At 48.2% G+C, this 18270-nt stretch overlaps 1 protein-coding gene across 4 annotated transcripts in view; it reads left to right on the top strand.

The window, feature by feature from the left end:
• The window catches only part of NKAIN3 (sodium/potassium transporting ATPase interacting 3), a 568457-nt gene that overhangs the window by 412491 nt on the left and 137696 nt on the right, over positions 1 to 18270 (top strand). The window lies entirely within an intron of this gene.

The raw sequence follows: 18270 nt of genomic DNA, 5'->3' as shown, positions 1-18270 counted from the left end.
ATATTCAGCACCTCATTAGCATGCAGGCAGCCGCAGCACTTCGAAATTAGTGCGGCTCGTCCAGACGGGGATGCTTTCCGAAAGGACCCCGGCTACTTTGAAATCCCCTTATTCCTATGAGCAGATGGGAATAAGAGGACTTCGAAGTAGCCGGAGTCCTTTTGCAAAGGAGCCCCGTCTGGATGAGCCATGCAGCAGCGAGCTGCATCAATTTTGAAGTGCTGCGGCCACCCGCATGCTAATGAGGCGCTGAATATGTATTTCAGTGCTTCATTAGTAAACTTCGAAATGGCCATTTGCATGGCCATTTCCAAGTTTTTGACTAGTGTAGATGTAGCCTATTAGATATTGCAGATTTTTCTGCTACTAGCCTCTGAATATCTGCTAAAGTGCAAATGGAAGGACATAATTTCTCCGGAAGAGTAGAATAGATTTATTTAGTTGAAAACTGCTTACAAAATATAATAATTATAGTTTTGAATGAGATCTTGGTATATGTGTATATAGGAGATAAGGTAGTGGAAAACAATAAGTTAGCTCTGCTGACCAAAAAAGAGAGAGTATCCTATGAAATTGTTATGGCAAAGTAGAATTAAAATCTCAGAATGCTCCCGTCATTGCAATGCAAAAATAGCATTCCAGCAACAGCACCAGCACCTTGGAGATGCAAAGTACGTTCCACAAAATGCTTGCTCAGTGCCATCTGCTCCCACAGATTTAAATGGAAATTGAATGTAGTCAGCCTCTTACAGCACCTTTACTGACACTGATCCAAAGGCCACTGATGTCAGAGGAAAAATTCCCAATAACTTCTTTGGGATTTGGATCAAGGATATAATGACATTTTTCTGTGACAATAAAATTATTTTACAGCTTTGTTGATGTCAAAGGCAAAAGTCTCCTCAACTTCTCAGCTTCACATCACACTATAGAAGAAGTTTTTACTGTAACTCGTTAAGACTTCAATGCTACTTAACTATGGCTATGGTTATAGTAGCAAGTTTTGCCAGCAAAAACGCAGTTTTGTCAACAAAACTCATGGAGTGTGCACACAGTGTGCACACACAAAAGGCATTTTGTCAACAGTATCTGGACAAACGCCTAACTTTTGCCTGCAACATTGTGCCTCAAGGCTTTGAGGCATGATGCTGCTGTGGATAGATTCTGTCAACAAAAAAAATGTGTAAACACTCGCCAGGGGGCCTCTCTCGACAGACAGGGCATCTGTAACAATGGGCAGCCCTGGCTGCTGTGCTCCTGTGTGCCTTTTTTTGTCAAGAGAGCAGCTGGGCAGTCTGCCTGCTCAGTCGACAGAGTGGAGCACTCTTCCGATTGGCTTTCGTGTGTGGCTGCACTCTGTCAACATACGTTTTGTGGGGAGATCTCTCCTGATGGTGACTTCTATTGACAGAGCATTGTACTGTGACCGTAGCCACAGTGATTACAACTAAGCACGTATTTTGCTGCTCTCCTGAACAAGGATGTTTTACTCAGTACGTAAGTTGTTTTTCCTCTTATTTCAGATTTTCTTTTTTGCATACTGAAAAAGATGCCATATTGTATAAAGAAAGATTATTATTATTATTATTATTATTATTATTACTATTGGCAGTGGATTGTGTTCTTCTGGTACTTGCAATATGGTTTCATTTCATAACTTGTCATGTAGCAGTAGTACTCTAACAAATCTTTTTGTAATGTAACAAAAATTTTATTGGCACAACAAATCATTTTATCCTGCTAACTCTGGTCCAAATGAATGGGAGGGTCAGCATTTTTATTTGGTAGGGCATTAGATTATCTGTAACGTGCAGTCCCTCAAGGGGTGCCAGTCAAGGTAGATATTTTACTACCAGTAGATCTTTGCTTTTCAAAGGTTTCTTTTACTTACATATTTTTAACTAATATGTAAAAAGAACAGTTTTATGTGCACAAGACTGCATCTCTGTCCATATCAGACCAACAGTCCTGTCTTTGCAGGCAATCCTTTACCTTCAGTGCAGTGCAATCACCCCCATGATGCTTGCTGAATATGCATTAGTGTGCTCATCATTAAAATGTCATCGTCTACCAACAGTTGTTAAGCCACAGTAATTTAAGATCCAAACCTGATGCTAGACACCCATTGAATGAAGTGCAAGTACTCAGCATCTCTCAGGATTAGGCCCTTGTCTCTTTTCTAAAATGTAGGGAAACCCTGTCATATTTTAGAGCAGTGTAATAACTGATGAACTTTGAAAGACACCCATGGTAGCATTAAATGCATTATTCTATGTACCACACGTGGTAAAATTCCTTTTGATGAGCATGTCCTTCTACACGGTGACTTAGGTTTTCAAAAAGTGAGGCATGTTCTCTGTGCTGAGTGCTGGACTTTGCAGCTTACAAATGCTGGCTGCATAAGTGAAAGCAGCTGTGAGCACATCTGTGACCCATTAACCCTTTTGGGGGAGGCTGGTTGGAGGTAGATATCCTTACATAAAACTGGAAATGTTACATGGGAAGTGGGAACTGACTTTCACAAGATGATCTCTGAAGTCTGTAGAGAGCATTCCATTGACTTCAGTGGGCACAGAACAAACCATTAGTTTTACATAATGCCCAGTGATACCAGTGACATTTTCTAATCAGGCAATGTCAGGTAGTCAGGGTTGGACTGACCTCATGGATTGTTGTTCTTCTTAATAGCACTTTTGGAGGAGAGCTACCTCCAGTAAAAAATGAAATCTGAGATGGCAGGAGATATTAAGTCAGGAGCATTCTACATATATTCTCATACATGCTTCTTGCTGAAGTATCTGACCTCTTTTCAATACTGCATTAAGGGAGATGACTAATGCCTGATGCATGGTTTGTTCGCTCATCCTCCCCACCTGGGGGTGGTGGAGGGGACATTATGTGTGCATGACATTTTTTTTCTCTCTTTTGCTAGGGATTCTTGTTGTCTTTTTGCTGTTTTTTTACTGTACACACGGCTTTGTCTTAATAATAGAGAAGGCAAGGGTGAAGACACGTGCCTTGCACTTGGTGTAGAAGTTACTGAGGTCTGTGAATGTCATTAGATCCGGGAGAAGATCATTCCATAGTCTCTAACTCATTCCCCCAAAAGGTTTTCTGCTCATCAGCTTTACTTCCTGGCACCAAAGACTTCCCCCTCCCCCAACACCACTCACACTACCCAGCACAGGAGACAGGAGCTCAACACCGCTAGGCCTACCAACAAGGGGCGGGGTGGATCAAAGGAGGCAATTACCCCCCTGCCTGGAATTTCAAAGGGGGCTGGTGGCCGAAGCCCTGGGCCCCCTTGAAATGCCACAAAGTGCTGTGTGTTCTTCCATGGGCAGCTCAGAGGAAGGATGTGGGGAAGCCAGGTCTGACTGCCCCCAAACCCTGACCCTTCCACCTCGCCCCACCCCTGCCAGGGGGCAGACAGCCAGGCCCCCTTTTCACCTTGCTCATGCTCCTGTTCCCTGGCAGCAAAAAAGAAGAGGCATGTGGAGAGTGGCTGCTCTCCCTCCAGAAGTCCAATATCCCTGGTGACAGTGGAGAACATGGATCTTCCCTCCAGGCCAGACATTTACAAGCCCACAAGACCTCATTGAGTTAATGGTGCCTTGCAGTCTGCCTGCTGCAAGTCTGGAGCCAACAGTGCCTTGCTTCTGGGAGCGCCTATCTTGCTGGCAACCCTCCACTACCAGCCTGGGGCCCTGGCAATGAGTTAAGGCCAGTCCTGGCACCCATCCCTTCACGAGCATTGGCATAGGTGACTGTGGCACCAGCACCCACACTGAGACAGGCTTCTTTTTCGAAAACAGCATGGCACTAGTGCCAGCCCTGTTCCTTATCTCAGGGCTGGCCCTGGCATTGTTGTGGTTAGCACCAGTGACAGGGCCACCCTCAGCACTGAGGCAGCCCATCTTCACACTGGCTTTGGAATTGGGCCTGCTTCGGTGGCACTGGCTACCTTCACTGGCCTGCGGACAGTGCTGCGGATGGCAGGAGGGCCCTTGGCACCAGACCTCCTCCCATCAGCATCATTGTCAAACATAGCGTACTACTTTTCAGCCCCATTAGCTCCCAAGCACAGGGGCAAGCCAGAGTCTATGGCATTTCAAGGCCACTTGCCACAGAACCATCTCTGTCTGGCACTGCTCAGCCCTGGTCCACATCATCCAATCATCTGCAGAGTCTAACAACTTTCATTAACTACTTAACTGACTATTTCAGTGTGATGTTGGCTCATTCATGAACATGCCATCATCTCTCTCAGAACAATAATTTCTTCTTGTTTTATCCCACAACTGTCTGCACTCATGGCCCATTGTTCTTCTGAATATACACACTGTCATTTCCATAAGAAAATGGTAAACAGCATAAAGATCTGGTGACATTACTTCTGGAAATTTCTTGCTTCCCTACCTCAGCAGTACGTCATGGTAACCCAGTGCAACTGGCTCGCTTTATAAATTATTTCTGCCCTGCTGATTTCAGAGAATCTGTCAAATATTCATTATTGAATGCTATAATGAATTATGACATTTGGTGAATTTAAATACTGTTTCATGAAAGAACATGGAATTTAATTAGAAACCATATTCTGCACAACAGTCATTAAAATGGAGGACAGGAGACTCCTGTAAATAATTAATCAAAACAAACACAATTGTCAAGTTACAGAGAGATTAAAAGCAAGATAATAAATTATACTGGAAAAATAGTTGCTTAATGGAGTTCTGATTGTTGACAAGATCATCATCTGCAGCCGTTAATTCAAATAAATTTTAGGTTAATTTGAGTGGCTTTTCTTAAGCACCATGCATCAAGAATTCCCTTCTGTACTCCATTTTAAGAGCTCCAGAACAGTTGTGTCAATGGAGTTATAAACAAGTCTTTTCTCTTTCTCTTTAGGCAAGCCAGTGTATCCTATAGCGCTAACCTGCTTACTTGCCTGTGTATCTTTTCTTATGGATTTCTTATTTCCTTAATTTTTATTTTAGTTTATGGGTTTATATTGAAGTAGTTTGGCGATAACACAAGGAACTTACGGGCTACTTGATGAGTGTTGAGCTAAGGAAAAGTTAGCATTGCATGTGTCTGGGACCTTTTACCAAGATAGCAAAGTCAGCACACGTACGTTTGAGACCCTTTACTTGGATCAAATGTCTCAGCTCCTGGCCCATGGGCCGTGCCCAGCTGGAGCAGTTGCATGAGCCAACCTAGAAGTATCAGCAGGCCAGGAAGAGGCTGTCTGTTGCCATCGCTCAAGCCCCATCCCTTCCTGCCACTGCCCCTCACCCTCTCCCTCCTATGGCCATCAGGGATGTGGCTTCAGGATTATAGGCAGGTCTGGCATGGGACCAGGAGCTGCAGGGAAGCAATGATCTCTGCTTCCCCTCGGCTCCTACCACTGCAGGGAGTTGGGGGTGGTCCAATCACTACTGCTGCCCCATGCCAGCCCACCCCCCCCCGCAAAATCCCCGAGACTGCGTTCCTCAGGGTGGAGTACCACAGAGGGAAGTAACAGTGACAGGGAGGGGCGAGGCTTGGGGGAGGGCAATGTTCAGTTTCCCCACCTCCCAGCTTGCTGATACTCCCAGGACAGGTTGCATGACTGCTCCAATCGGGGCAGGCTCACAGGCTGGGAGTTTAAGACCCCTGACCTAAAGTGATGGGGACGAGCTAAAGTGTCATATCCACATATGACTGTTAAAGCAGACTGGCATAAGGGCTTCTGTTCATTTCTTCCCTTTTTAACTTAGCAATACACCACAACTTGTAAAGAACAGGTTAGGACAGAAATTACAAATGTGATACCTAACCACAAAGGGTCCATAGTAAGAATTAAAGTCTATGATAATAAGTTGAGATCACTGAGATACTAAGCTATAAGAAAAAGTCACTTTCCCATTACTAAGGTGAAGAAAAAGAAATAAGGAAAAGGGGGGAAATCCTTTACTGAATATGCATTAAACAGAACACTGTCAGTATAACATATTATGAAGGTGTCATCCCAGCCTACAGGCCACAGGAGAAGGAGATATACATTCTGTAGCATCTCTAGCTGTCATAAGAAGTTCGATGTTTGTGACTGTGCTAAATATATGAATAAACTATATTTTGTAAATATAGAGTTCCTGGAGTGTGTGGGTTGCAACTGTGCACATCAGGGTTCCCAGTGAAATAGTAACTGGAATAATACTGGACCTGCTCTTGGGACAAGAATCTGTCAACCCTCAAAGCAGTAAGTGGAGATTTTTAAGTAACCTATATATAGTCTAAAATTCAGGCAATACCAGATCTGTTGGAATGCTTTCTTATCAGTTATCAATTAGCTGTACCAAAAGTGCTAAAGATAACAGTCTATAACATTACTACTGTGGGGGACTTTAGCAGTCCATCTTTCTCCCTGTTACTTAGAGCCCTGTTATTATAACTGGGACAGGAAAGGACGCTGGGAAACATAATCATCCACATTGTTCTCAAAGGAAAATCCTGCAGCAAGGCATACAGGGATGCTGGAATAGCAGGCTCATTATCTCAAAAACTGTTTCAAGGCAATGGGTGCGTTTCTTACATGTGGACAGCTATTTCAGGATACTTTCATATCCCAAAACAGCACTTGCTGGGTAGATATAGCCTTGGTGTGAAGGCCTATGGCAAAGAGCCAATTTGGCATGAAGAGATACGGGCAATATACATAAATAAAATGTACCTCTCTTGTTGATGTCACATTACTTTGTGAATTTCACTTGTTATTTCTGTTGTCTTTATTGTCTAGCTTGGAAACAGTTACTGTGTCACAATTGTACAAGGGCATAGAAAAACATGTTAATAGTGCTGAGTCGGGAGCCAACATTCAACATTATATGAAGACAGTACTGAAGAAAAATGTATGTGTAATACTAATAGTGAAAAAGCCATGACGAGTAGCCATGTGACTAGCAATTTCAGTTGGCCTGTGGGCTTCTCAAAGGGCTTGTCTACACTACCACCTTCCTTTGAAGGAAGGATGGTAATTACGGTGTTGGGAGTTCACTAATGAAGTGCTGCCGTCCATAGGCAGCACTTCATTAAGCAAATTCCCCCCCCACAGCAACTTCGAAGTCCCCTTACTCCTCAAAATTTTAAAAGAAGTTTCCACAAGATTTGTAAATGTATCTAGGTAGGAACAGGAGCTAAAGCCAAGTATGCAAGACTTGAAATGAATCCATTTTGTGTGAAAGTATCACATCAGGCTGCTCCATAGCACAGTGGTTTTCAGTGCGCTGCAAGTACCGTCTAAGTGAGCTGAGCAAATTTCACCAAATTTCCCCTCCACCCAGCTCTTTGCAAAGCCAAGAGGCGTGGGGGTGGAGGGATTGATGAAATTTCTTGGCACACTTAGATGACCCTGGGCCAGCTGGGGGATCAGGCATCAAGGCTTCCTAATTCCCAGCGGGAATGGGGTTCGTCAGTTTCCCCTCACAAAGGCTTTGCAAAGTGGCTGCTGGGGGCACGTTGACCATACCTGTACCTGTACGAGTTAGGGGCTCAAGTAGCAAGGTTGCCTGATTCCCAGCTGGAGCAGGGTTGGTCAATTTCCCCTCACAGAGGCTTTGCAAATTAGCTGCGGGAGTGAAATTGCCCACCTTTTGCAAACTGGGATTCAGGCAGCCTTGCTGCTTGAGGCCCCAGCTGGCACAGGGTCATCAATCCCCCCTCTCCACCACTGTGGCTCTGCATTTATGAGCAGTCAATTCATCCAGGTAAAGTAAACGTGCCGTGGAATTGTTTATCTCACTGAAGTGTGAAGTGTTACTGAAGAGGCTGGGAACCACTGCCATAGCACCTCCTAAGCAGGACTATCTGTTCCCTTCCATCGTTCACAAGTTGGGGCTGCCAGCTCAGAGCACAGCTGCTGATCACATATGCTCAGCAACAGTATCTAAACAATTACGCAGGATGATAAAAGTCAGAATTTGGCTGTCGATACCTTTAAACAAACTAATAAGCCTCAAAGGCAAGTGCTCAGTTGCAGAGCTTCAGGGGAAGGCACTGGGAGTCTAGACTAGCACTGAGGAGCTCCTCCAGTATCCAGTGTAACCCCATGCTGACCAGAGAAGAAAGAAGCAAATGATCCTAGCCATCTAACTCCCAACCGATTGCTGTCCACTCTGGGTGCTTCTGTGGCCTTGGAGGATTAAGTCCCATTGGTAATCTGATCAGAGTGGGTTTTCCTTAGGTAGTAGTGGAAAAAACTAACAGATCCCATCACTTTACATTGCCTCTTAAATTTTGTTGGAAGTTGCTACAGATTATTTTTATTTACCTGAAGATTATTTGAAGTAAACCAAAATGTTCAGTAACAACTTTGATTTTATTAAAAATTAAAACATTAGCAAAATTATACAGAATCTTTAAAAAAAAAATTGGAAGATGCTGACAGCTTCTTCAGAAAAATTCCTTTGCAGATAAAGGACATTTTTTCATCAGTAAAAGTTGCATGTTACAAGTTTTAACCAGCTCTATTCAAAATATTTATTTAAATTATTTTTAAAAAATCCAGGGAACACTCTGTTTTTATAGGACTTCAGCATGCTTTTGCCCTGAACTAAGCAAAACTGAAATTAACTGAGCCTTCTGGTACAGATAGTTGAATTCATGAGTTTGTCAAAATATTGCCTTTATAAAGGTGGGCTGTAGGGAGGAGGGGAGTAAGTGTGTCAGTGTCCCCTGAATCCTGGCCCGTAGGCTATCAGGCCACTGATACAGCCATGGAACCATCCAAAGGCTCTAGTAGTGTCTAGAGAATTGGATGCCCCAGGGCTTTATGCTCCACGAAAGGGAGTGACCATGGGAACTTAGTGGGAGGAGCTCTAGAGTCCCTGATTGGGATGGGTACATTATTTAAGCCACAAAGGCTACGTCTACACATGCAGCCAACATCGAAATAGGCTATTTCGATGAATAACGTCTACACGTCCTCCAGGGCCAGCAACGTCGATGTTCAACTTCGACGTTGCTCAGCCCAACATCGAAATAGGCGCAGCGAGGGAATGTCTACACGTCAAAGTAGCACACATCGAAATAGGGATGCCAGGCACAGCTGCAGACAGGGTCACAGGGCGGACTCAACAGCAAGCCGCTCCCTTAAAGGGCCCCTCCCAGACACAGTTGCACTAAACAACACAAGATCCACAGAGCTGACAACTGGTTGCAGACCCTGTGCCTGCAGCATAGATCCCCAGCTGCCGCAGAAGCAGCCAGAAGCCCTGGGCTAAGGGCTGCTGCCCACGGTGACCATAGAGCCCCGCAGGGGCTGGAGAGAGAGCATCTCTCAACCCCCCAGCTGATGGCCGCCATGGAGGACCCAGCAATTTCGACGTTGCGGGACGCGGATCGTCTACACGGTCCCTACTTCGACGTTGAACGTCGAAGTAGGGCGCTATTCCTATCTCCTCATGAGGTTAGCGACTTCGACGTCTCGCCGCCTAACGTCGAAGTTGGTGCCGCTACTGCGAAGTAGCGTGCACGTGTAGACGCAGCTAAAGAGAGACACAAAGTTCTGCTCAGCAAGCTGGTTTCTAGCTTCTTGCTGTTACATACCCTGCCATCTACCACTTGACTCCTGATCTCATCCCTAGTTCCTGACTGCAACCCAGCCCTGGTCCCTACTCCTGACTTCAGCTTCATTTTGGTCAGTGAATCCTGTTACCCTGGTTTCTGACTGTGTGGATCTCAGCTTCAGCTCCTTTTTTTGTCTGAGCCTCCATTATGGCTCCTTGGCTTCTGACTCAATGCTCACCCTTGGCTTTAGTTCCTGTTCCCATCTGAACTAGGTTATGATTCTCAGGCCAGGTCTACACTAGGAAAATAAGTGGAATTCAGATAGACAATTCTAGCTATGGCAACTGCGTAGCTAGAATCAACTTATCTGAAATGGATTTACCTGGTCATCCTCACTGAGAAAGGTTGATGGGAGAGTTTCTCCCATTGACCTCCCTTACTCCTCATGACAGCACTACCAACCATGCAAAATCAAACTCCAGAAGATCAACTCTGAGCAGGTCAATAAGAACATAAGAACAAAAGAATGGCCATTCCTAGGTCAGCCCAAAGGTCCGTCTAGCCCAGCATCCCATTCGCCGACAGTGGCCAGTGCCAGCTGCTGCAGTGGGGGTGGACTGAAGACAATGATCAAGTGACTTGCCTCCTGCTATCCATCTCCAGCCTCTGACAAACAGAAGCCAGGGACACCAATCCTACTGCCTGGGTAATAGCCTTTTATGGACCTAACCTCCATGAATTTATCTAGCTCTTCTTTGAACTCTCTTATAGTCTTAGACTTCACAGCCTCCTCTGGCAAGGACTTCCACAGGTTGACTGTGCGCTGTGTGAAAAAGAACTTTCTTTTATTAGTTTTAAACCTGCTACCCATTAATTTCATTTGGTGTCCTCAAGTTCTTGTATTATGGGAACAAGTAAATAACTTTTCTTTATTCACCCTCTCCACATCACTCTGGATTTTATATACCTCTATCATATCCTCCCTCAGTCTCGTCTTTTCTAAACTGAAAAATCCCAGTCTTTTTAGCCTCCCTCATATGGAACCTGTTCCAAACCCCTAATCATTTTAGTTGCCCTTTTCTGAACCTTTTGTAATGCCAAAATATCTTTTTTGAGGTGAGGAAACCATATCTGTATGCAGTAGTCAAGATGTGGGCATACCATAGTTTTATAAAGGGGCAGTAAAATATTCTTTGTGTTATTTTCTACCCCTTTTTTAATAATTCCTAACATCCTATTTGCTTTTTTGACAGCTGCTGCACACTGTGTGGATGTTTTCAGAGGACTATCCACGATAACCCCAAGATCTCTTTCCTGATTAGTTGTAGCTAAATTAGCCCCCATCATATTGTAAGTAGACTTGGGGTTATTTTTTCCAATATGCACTATTTTACACTTACCCACATTAAATTTCATTTGCCATTTTGTTGTGCAATCACTCAGTTTGCTGAGACCTTTTTGAAGTTCTTCACAGTCTGCTTTTGTCTTGACTATTTCGAACAGTTTAGTATTGTCCACAAACCTTACCACGTCACTCCTTACCCCTTTCTCTAGATCATTTATGAATAAGTTGAATAGGATTGGTCCAAGGACTGACCTTTGGGAAACACCACTCGTCACCCTTCTCCAAACTGAAAATTTACCATTTATTCCTACTCTTTGTTTCCTGTCTTTTAACCAGTTCTCAATCCATGAAAGGATCTGCTCTCTTATCCTATGACAATCTAATTTACACAAGAGCCTTTGGTGAGGGACTTTGTCAAAGGCTTTCTGGAAATCTAAGTATATTATATCTACTGGATCCCTCTTGTCTGCATGTTTGTTAACCCCTTCAAAGAATTCTAATAGATTAGTAAGACATGATTTCCCTTTACAGAAATCATATTGACTTTTGTCCAACAATTTATGCTCTTCTACATGTCTGACAATTTTATTGTTAACTATTGTTTCAACTAGTTTGCCCAGTACTGACGTTAGACTTACTGGTCTGTAATTGCCAGGGTCGCCTCTAGAACCCTTTTTAAATATTGGTGTTATGCTGGCTGTCTTTAGCCGCGTCTACACAAGCTGGCTACTTCGAAGTAGCCGTGCCAACTTCAAAATAGCGCTCGCCACGTCTACACATGGCGAGCGCTGTTTCGAAGTTGAAATCAATGTAAGACGGCGAGACGTTGAACTCGCTATCCCCATCAGGAGATGGGAATAGCGCCCTACTTCGACGTTGAACGTCGAAGTAGGGCACATGTAGACGATCCGCATCCTGCAACATTGAAAAAGTGGGGTCCGCCATGGCGGCCATCAGCTGAGGGGTTGAGAGAGACGCTCTCTCCAGCCCCTGAGTTCTATGGTCGCCGAGTGCAGCGGCCCCTTAAAGCTCCCCGCAGCCTGCGTTCCCGTGCAGGAAGCTGAGAGTGCGTGCAGGCAGCAGTGCTGTCACGCGGTCAGCCTGCACTGACCTCAGCAGCCCCAGCCCGCACCCTGAACCTCATGGCAGCCAGCCAGCCCCGCAAGCGCCCACAGGGCACCCCCCCCAAGGGGAGCCAGGGCTCTCAGGCTGGCAGACAGCCGGGGAAGAGGCAGCGGGGCCCCTCCTGGACGGAGGCCGAGATCCGGGAACCACCGGGGCTCTGGGGCAAGGAGGAGCTTCTCCAGGTAATCGGGAGCAAGAGGCGGAACGCGGATGCGTTCACTTGGCTGGCCAAGGGCCTGGCTGCCCGGGGTCACCCTGCCCGCACTCCTGACCACGTCAGGAGTAAGGTTAAGGAGCTGAGGCAGGGTTGTGCCCGGGCCCAGGATGCGGCCAGCCGATCTGGGGCCGCCCCTGCCACTTGCCCCTTTTACAGGGAGCTCAGGGCCATCCTGGGCCCCCGGTACACCTCCTCCTCCTCCCCCCCCCGGCCACTCTTGACACATCGGCCGACGAGCCCCAGCAGGCCCCGGAGACAGAGTCCACCCCGGAGGCAAGCCCTGCACCCCAGAGGCCCCCCCAAGAGCCCACCCCTGGGATGCCGGAGGAGGAGGAGGAGGGGGACTCCTCCAGCGACAGGGGGCTCCGCATTGCCCTCCCATCCCGGAGCTCCAGCAGGGCGTCCACCCAGTGGGTGGCCCCCGACCGTGGGAGCAGACCATCAGGTATGTACCCCCCTGGTGCACACCCCTGGGGTTAAGGGGCGGGGACAAGAGACATGACCAGGGCCCTCCACATGTCCAGATGACCATGGCCCCAAGGACAGCAGTGGCATGTCCCTCAGAAGAGTGCATCAGCCCCTGCCCCCCAGCAGGACAGCGCCATGCCCCATCCCTGGGGATGGGGGGAGCAGAACCTAGGGTCCCCCGTGGGTGGGGGGGATGGGACACCCATCAGCAGCAGCAGCATCTCCCGGGGATGGGGAACCAGCAGCAGAGGGGTGGGTGGACAAGGGCCACGGGTCAGGGCCCACACTAACGGCTGTCTCCACTCTTCTTTCCCCCCTGTGTTCTGCAGCTGCACCATCGGAGGGCCCGGAGAGTGCCGGCGAGGTGTCTGTCGTCCCAGAGAGCCAACCGGGGCCATCCCAGCAGGCCAGTCCCTCGGCGGAGCACTGACCAGCCCCAGGAAGAGGCCGACGGCGGAGCCACCCGAGGACGGCCACGGACTCCCAGCTGCTCGCGACCCTCCAGCGTCAGCTGGAGGTGTCGGAGCAGCACCTGCGGGTGGAGGAGCGGCGGCTGGAGCTCCAAGAGCGAGCGCTGGCCTGGTGCCAGGAGGCTTGGGGGGCCTTCATGTGCACCTTTGAGTGCATAGCGCAACACCTGGCCCCCCCGCCGCGCCGCCCACCGCTCCACCCGCTGCTCCGCCTGCCGTCCCTCCACCATCAGCCACCCTGGGGCCTGCTGCCGAGGGGGACCTGGGGCCTACGGACACCGGCCGGCCATATTTGCCGGGTCTCCCGGCCCCCACCCAGCCTCGCCCAGGGATCCAGCCAAGGCAAGGGTCGTGCCCTCCAACACCGGGTGCTGGACATTAGGGTGCGGGGCTGAGGATGTGCCCCCCCCCTTTATACATATCCCCAATTTATATATAGTTTGTGTTGGACCCCTGTTCTGTTTTGCTAGCTGCCCCCCATGTAAATAGTTCCCCCCTTTTTTTCTATGTTATTAATAAGAGGTTGCAGTGTTTGGTTTGAAACAACATTTCCATTTATTTCAAAGAAAAGTTGGGGGGGGGAGTGGGGGAGTGTTCTCGGTTGCTCTGTGGTGTGGGCGTGGGAGCAGGGAGTGTTGTGGAGGATGGGGGGGTGCAGTGGGTGGCTCTCCCGCAGCTGGCCCTGCCAGCATTCACCCCACAGCCTGGTCAAAATGGGCCCGCGGGGCCTCCCGGACCCGGATCCCCTCAGGGTCGACCTGGCGACTGGGGGCAGCGGGTGGCTGGACGTTGGCCCTGCCAGCCTCCACAGCCCAGCCCTGGAAGAAGGCCTCTCCCTTGCTCTCCACCAGGTTGTGGAGTGTGCTGCACACGTCCACAACCTGGGGGATGTTGGTGAAGCCTCCATCCAGGCGGGTGAGGAGACACCTCCAGTGCCCTTTGAGGTGGCCGAAAGTGCGCTCGACCACCTGGCACGCATGGTTCAAACATGTGTTGAACCGCTCCTGGCTGGCTGTGACATGACCCGTGTAGGGGTGCATGAGCCAGGGGTGGAGGGGGTACGCTGCATCTGCGACGATGCAGAGGGGCATGGTGGTGTCCCCCACAGGGATCTCCTGCTGGGGGACGTAGGTCCCCGCCTCCAGCCGGCGGCACAAGCCCGAATTTCTGAATACCCGGGCGTCGTGGGTGCTGCCAGGCCAGCCAACATAAATGTCCAAGAGGCGGCCCCGGCTGTCCACCAAGGCCTGGAGGACCACGGAATGGTATCCCTTCCTATGAGGAAGCACCCTCCGCTGTGCTCCGGGGCCCGGATGGGGATATGGGTCTCATCCAGAGCCCCAAAGCAATTTGGGAAGCCCAGGCTGGCAAACCCCACGATGGCAGCATCCGGGTCCCCAAGCCGCATGAGCCTGTGGAGGAGCAGGGCATTGACTGCGCAGACAACCTGCAGGGGAAGGACATGGGAGAGCACCAATGAGGGGTGTGCATGGTGTGTCTGGCCTTCCACCCCAGGGCTCCCACCCCCCAGGGCTCCCCCTGGGCTCCCCCCCCCCAAGTTCCTGCCCCAGGGTCCTCTTACCTCCATGAAGACAGCCCCGACGGTGGCCTTGCCCACCCCGAACTGCTGCCCTACGGATCTGTAGCTGTCTGGAGTGGCCAGCTTCCAGACAGCGATGCCGACTCATTTCTCGACGGTGAGGGCACGTTGCACGGAGGTGTCCTGGTGCTGTAAGGCAGGGGTGAGCCACTGGCAGAGCCCCAGGAATGTCTGCCGGCTCATGCGGAAATTCTGGAGCCAGCGGTCATTGTGCCACTCACCGAGCACCAGCTGCTCCCACCAGTCCGTGCTCATGGGGTAGCTCCACAGCTGGCGGTATGTGCGGCGGGGGGGGAGGGGCAGAGGGCAGCAAGGTCTGGGGCTGCTTCCTCCTCCCCTGGGGGCAGCTCCTCTTCCACAAAGAAAAGGTGATCAGCTGCCTCCTGCATGGCACTAAGCAGGGCAAGCACTGCTCCTGCAGGGGCGGGTGTGTGGACCTCTGGCTGCTGCTGCTGGGGGTCCATACTGCTTCCACGGGGTGTGCGTGCTTGTGGCTCTGCAGACCGCGTGCTGTGCAGGCTGAGTGTGTCTGGGAGGGGCCCTTTAAGGGAGTGGCTAGCTGTTGCCCAGGAAGTGCTAGTCTGCCCTGTTACCCTGTCTGCAGCTGTTCCTGGCACCCTTATTTCAATGTGGGCCGCTTTGGTGTGTCGACGCTCCCCTGCAGAGCCTACTTTGATGTAGCGCTGCCCAACGTCGACGGCACCAGCCCTGGAGGACGTGTAGACGCTATTCATCGAAATAGCTTATTTCAATTTCGCTACATCAAAATAAGCTGTTTCAATGTAGCATACCCGTGTAGACGTAGCTTTTCAGTCCTTGGATACAGAAGCTGATTTAAAAGATAGGTTACAAATGACAGATAATAAGTCCACAATTTCATATTTGAGTTCTTTCAGAACGCTTGGGTGAATGACATCTTGTCTCAGTGATTTGTTACTGTTAAGGTTTTCTATTTGTTCCAAAACCTCCTCTAAAAACACTTCAATCCATGACAGTTCCTCAGATTCATCACCCACAAAGGACGGTGCAGGTTTGGGAATCTCCCTAACATCCTCAGCCATGAAGACTGAAGCAAAGAAATCATTTAGTCTCTCCACAAGGGGTTTATTATCCTTGATTGCACCTTTTGTATCTCGATCATCTAGGGGCCCCACTGGTTGTTTAGCAGGCTCCTGCGTCTGATGTACTTAAACATTTTGCTATTACTTTTGGAGTTTTTGGCTAGCTGTTCCTCAAAATCTTTTTTGGCTTTTCTTATTACATTTTTACACTTAATTTGACAGTGTTCATGGTCCTTCTTATTAACTTCACTAGGATTGGACTTCCACTTTTTAAAAGATGCCTTTTTTATCTCTCACTGCTTCCTTTACATGGCTGTTAAGCCATGATGGCTCTTTTTTAGGTCTTGTACTATGTTTTTTAATTTGGGGTATACATTTAACTGGGGCCTCCATTATGGTGTCCTTGAAAATTTGCCATGCAGCTTGCAGGGATTTTACTCTAGTCACAGTACCTTTTAATTCCGTTTAACTAACCTCCTCATTTTTGTGTAATTCCCCTTTTTGAAATTAAATGCCAGAGTGTTGGACTGCTGAGGTGTTCTTCCCACCACAGGAATGTTAAATGTTTTTAGATTATGCTCACTATTCCAAAGCGGTCCTGTAATAGTTACCTTCTGGACCAGATCCTGTGCTCCGCTCAGTATTAAATCGTGAATTGCCTCTCCCCTGGTGGATTTCTGTACTAGCTGCTCCAAGAAGCAGTCATTTAAGGCCTTGAGAAACTTTATCTCTGCATCTCGTCCTGAGGTGACATGGACCCAGTCAATATTGAAATCCCCTGTTATTATTGAGTTTTTTATTTTGATAACCTCTCTAATCTTCCTTAACGTTTCAAAGTCACTATCACTGTCCTGGTCAGGTGGTCGATAATATATCCCTACTGCTATGTTCTTATTAGAGAATGGAATTACTATCCATAGTTATTTGATGGAACATTTTGATTAATTTAAGATTTTTCCTTCATTTGAATCTATATTAATTTTCACATACAGTGCCACCCCACCACCGCATGACCTATTCTGTCCTTCCAATATAATTTATGTCCTGGTATGATTGTGTCCCACTGATTGTCCTCATTCCACCAGGTTTCTATGATGCCTATTATGTCAATCTCCTCCTTTAATACAAGGTACTCTAGTTCACCCATCTTATTAGTTAGACTTCTAGCATTTGCGTAGAAACACTTTAAAAAATTGCCACCGTTTGTCTGCCCTTCCCTGATGTATTAGATTCTTCTATATGTGAGTGTTTCCTGTCTGATCTGGTGCATCTCCGCTCCTCTCTTTCTGACTAAAACCTATAGAATATCTATCAATGGGCTGTCCTCTAAGAGAAGTTTCCATCCAATGCATGTGCTTCTCCGCACCAATCAGCTTTTCCCCATCTCTTAGTCTAAAAACTGCTCTGCAACCTTTTTAATGTTTAATGCCAGCAGTCTGGATCCACCTTAGTTTAGGTGGAGCCCATCCTTCCTGTATAGGCTCCCCCTATCCCAAAAGTGTACCCAGTTCCTAATAAAACTGAACCCCTCCTCCCTGCACCATTGTCTCATCCACGCATTGAGACTCTGAAGTTCTGCCTGCCTACCTGGCCCTGCATGCGGAAAGAATGCCACCGTAGAGGTCCTGGATTTCAGTCTTTTTCCTAGCTGCCTAAATTTGGCCTCCAGGACATCTCTTGTACCCCTCTCTATGTCATTGGTACCCACATGTATCACAACCACTGGCTCCTCCCAAGCACTACACATAAGTCTGTCTAGATGCCTCAAGAGATCCACAACCTTCGCACCAGTTAGGCAAAGCACCATATGGTTCTCCCGGTCATCACAAACCCAACTATCTATGTTTCTAATGATCGAATCATCCACTACTAACACCTGCCTCTTCCTCACAACTGGCGTTCCCTCCCCCAGAGAGGTATCCTCAGTACGAGAGGATACCGTAACATCCTTTGGAAGGAGGGTCCCAACTATGGGATGATTTCCCTCTGCTTCCACTGTCAGCTCTCTTCCCCTGAGCCTTTCATTCTCCTTAACAGTGCTGAGGTTATCAGACTGGAGGTGGGACAGGACTATAGTGTCCCAGAAAGCCTCATCAACAAATCTCTCTGCCTCCCTTAGCTCCTCCAGTTCAGCCAAGCAGGCCTCCAAAGCCCAAACTCTGTCTCTGAGGGCCAGGAGCCCTTTGCACTGGGTGCACACATACACCACCCGCCCACGGGGCAGGTAAACATACACGTTACACTATCTAGATGCCTCAAGAGATCCACAAGCTTCGCACCAGTTAGGCAAGGCACCATATGGTTTTCCCAGTCATCACACACCTAATAAACAGGATAGCCCCCACTCTGCTGCTGGGCTTCTGCCTGCATTTTCTCCTAAGAATACATTTGATTATATAGGGGGCTTTTATTTAAATGTTTGGGATATAGTTTTATTA

Source organism: Carettochelys insculpta, chromosome 2, assembly GCF_033958435.1.
Source record: "Carettochelys insculpta isolate YL-2023 chromosome 2, ASM3395843v1, whole genome shotgun sequence".
NCBI lineage: Eukaryota > Metazoa > Chordata > Testudines > Carettochelyidae > Carettochelys > Carettochelys insculpta.
Note: the sequence above shows the minus strand (reverse complement) of the source record. Positions and strands in the feature narration are given on the sequence as shown.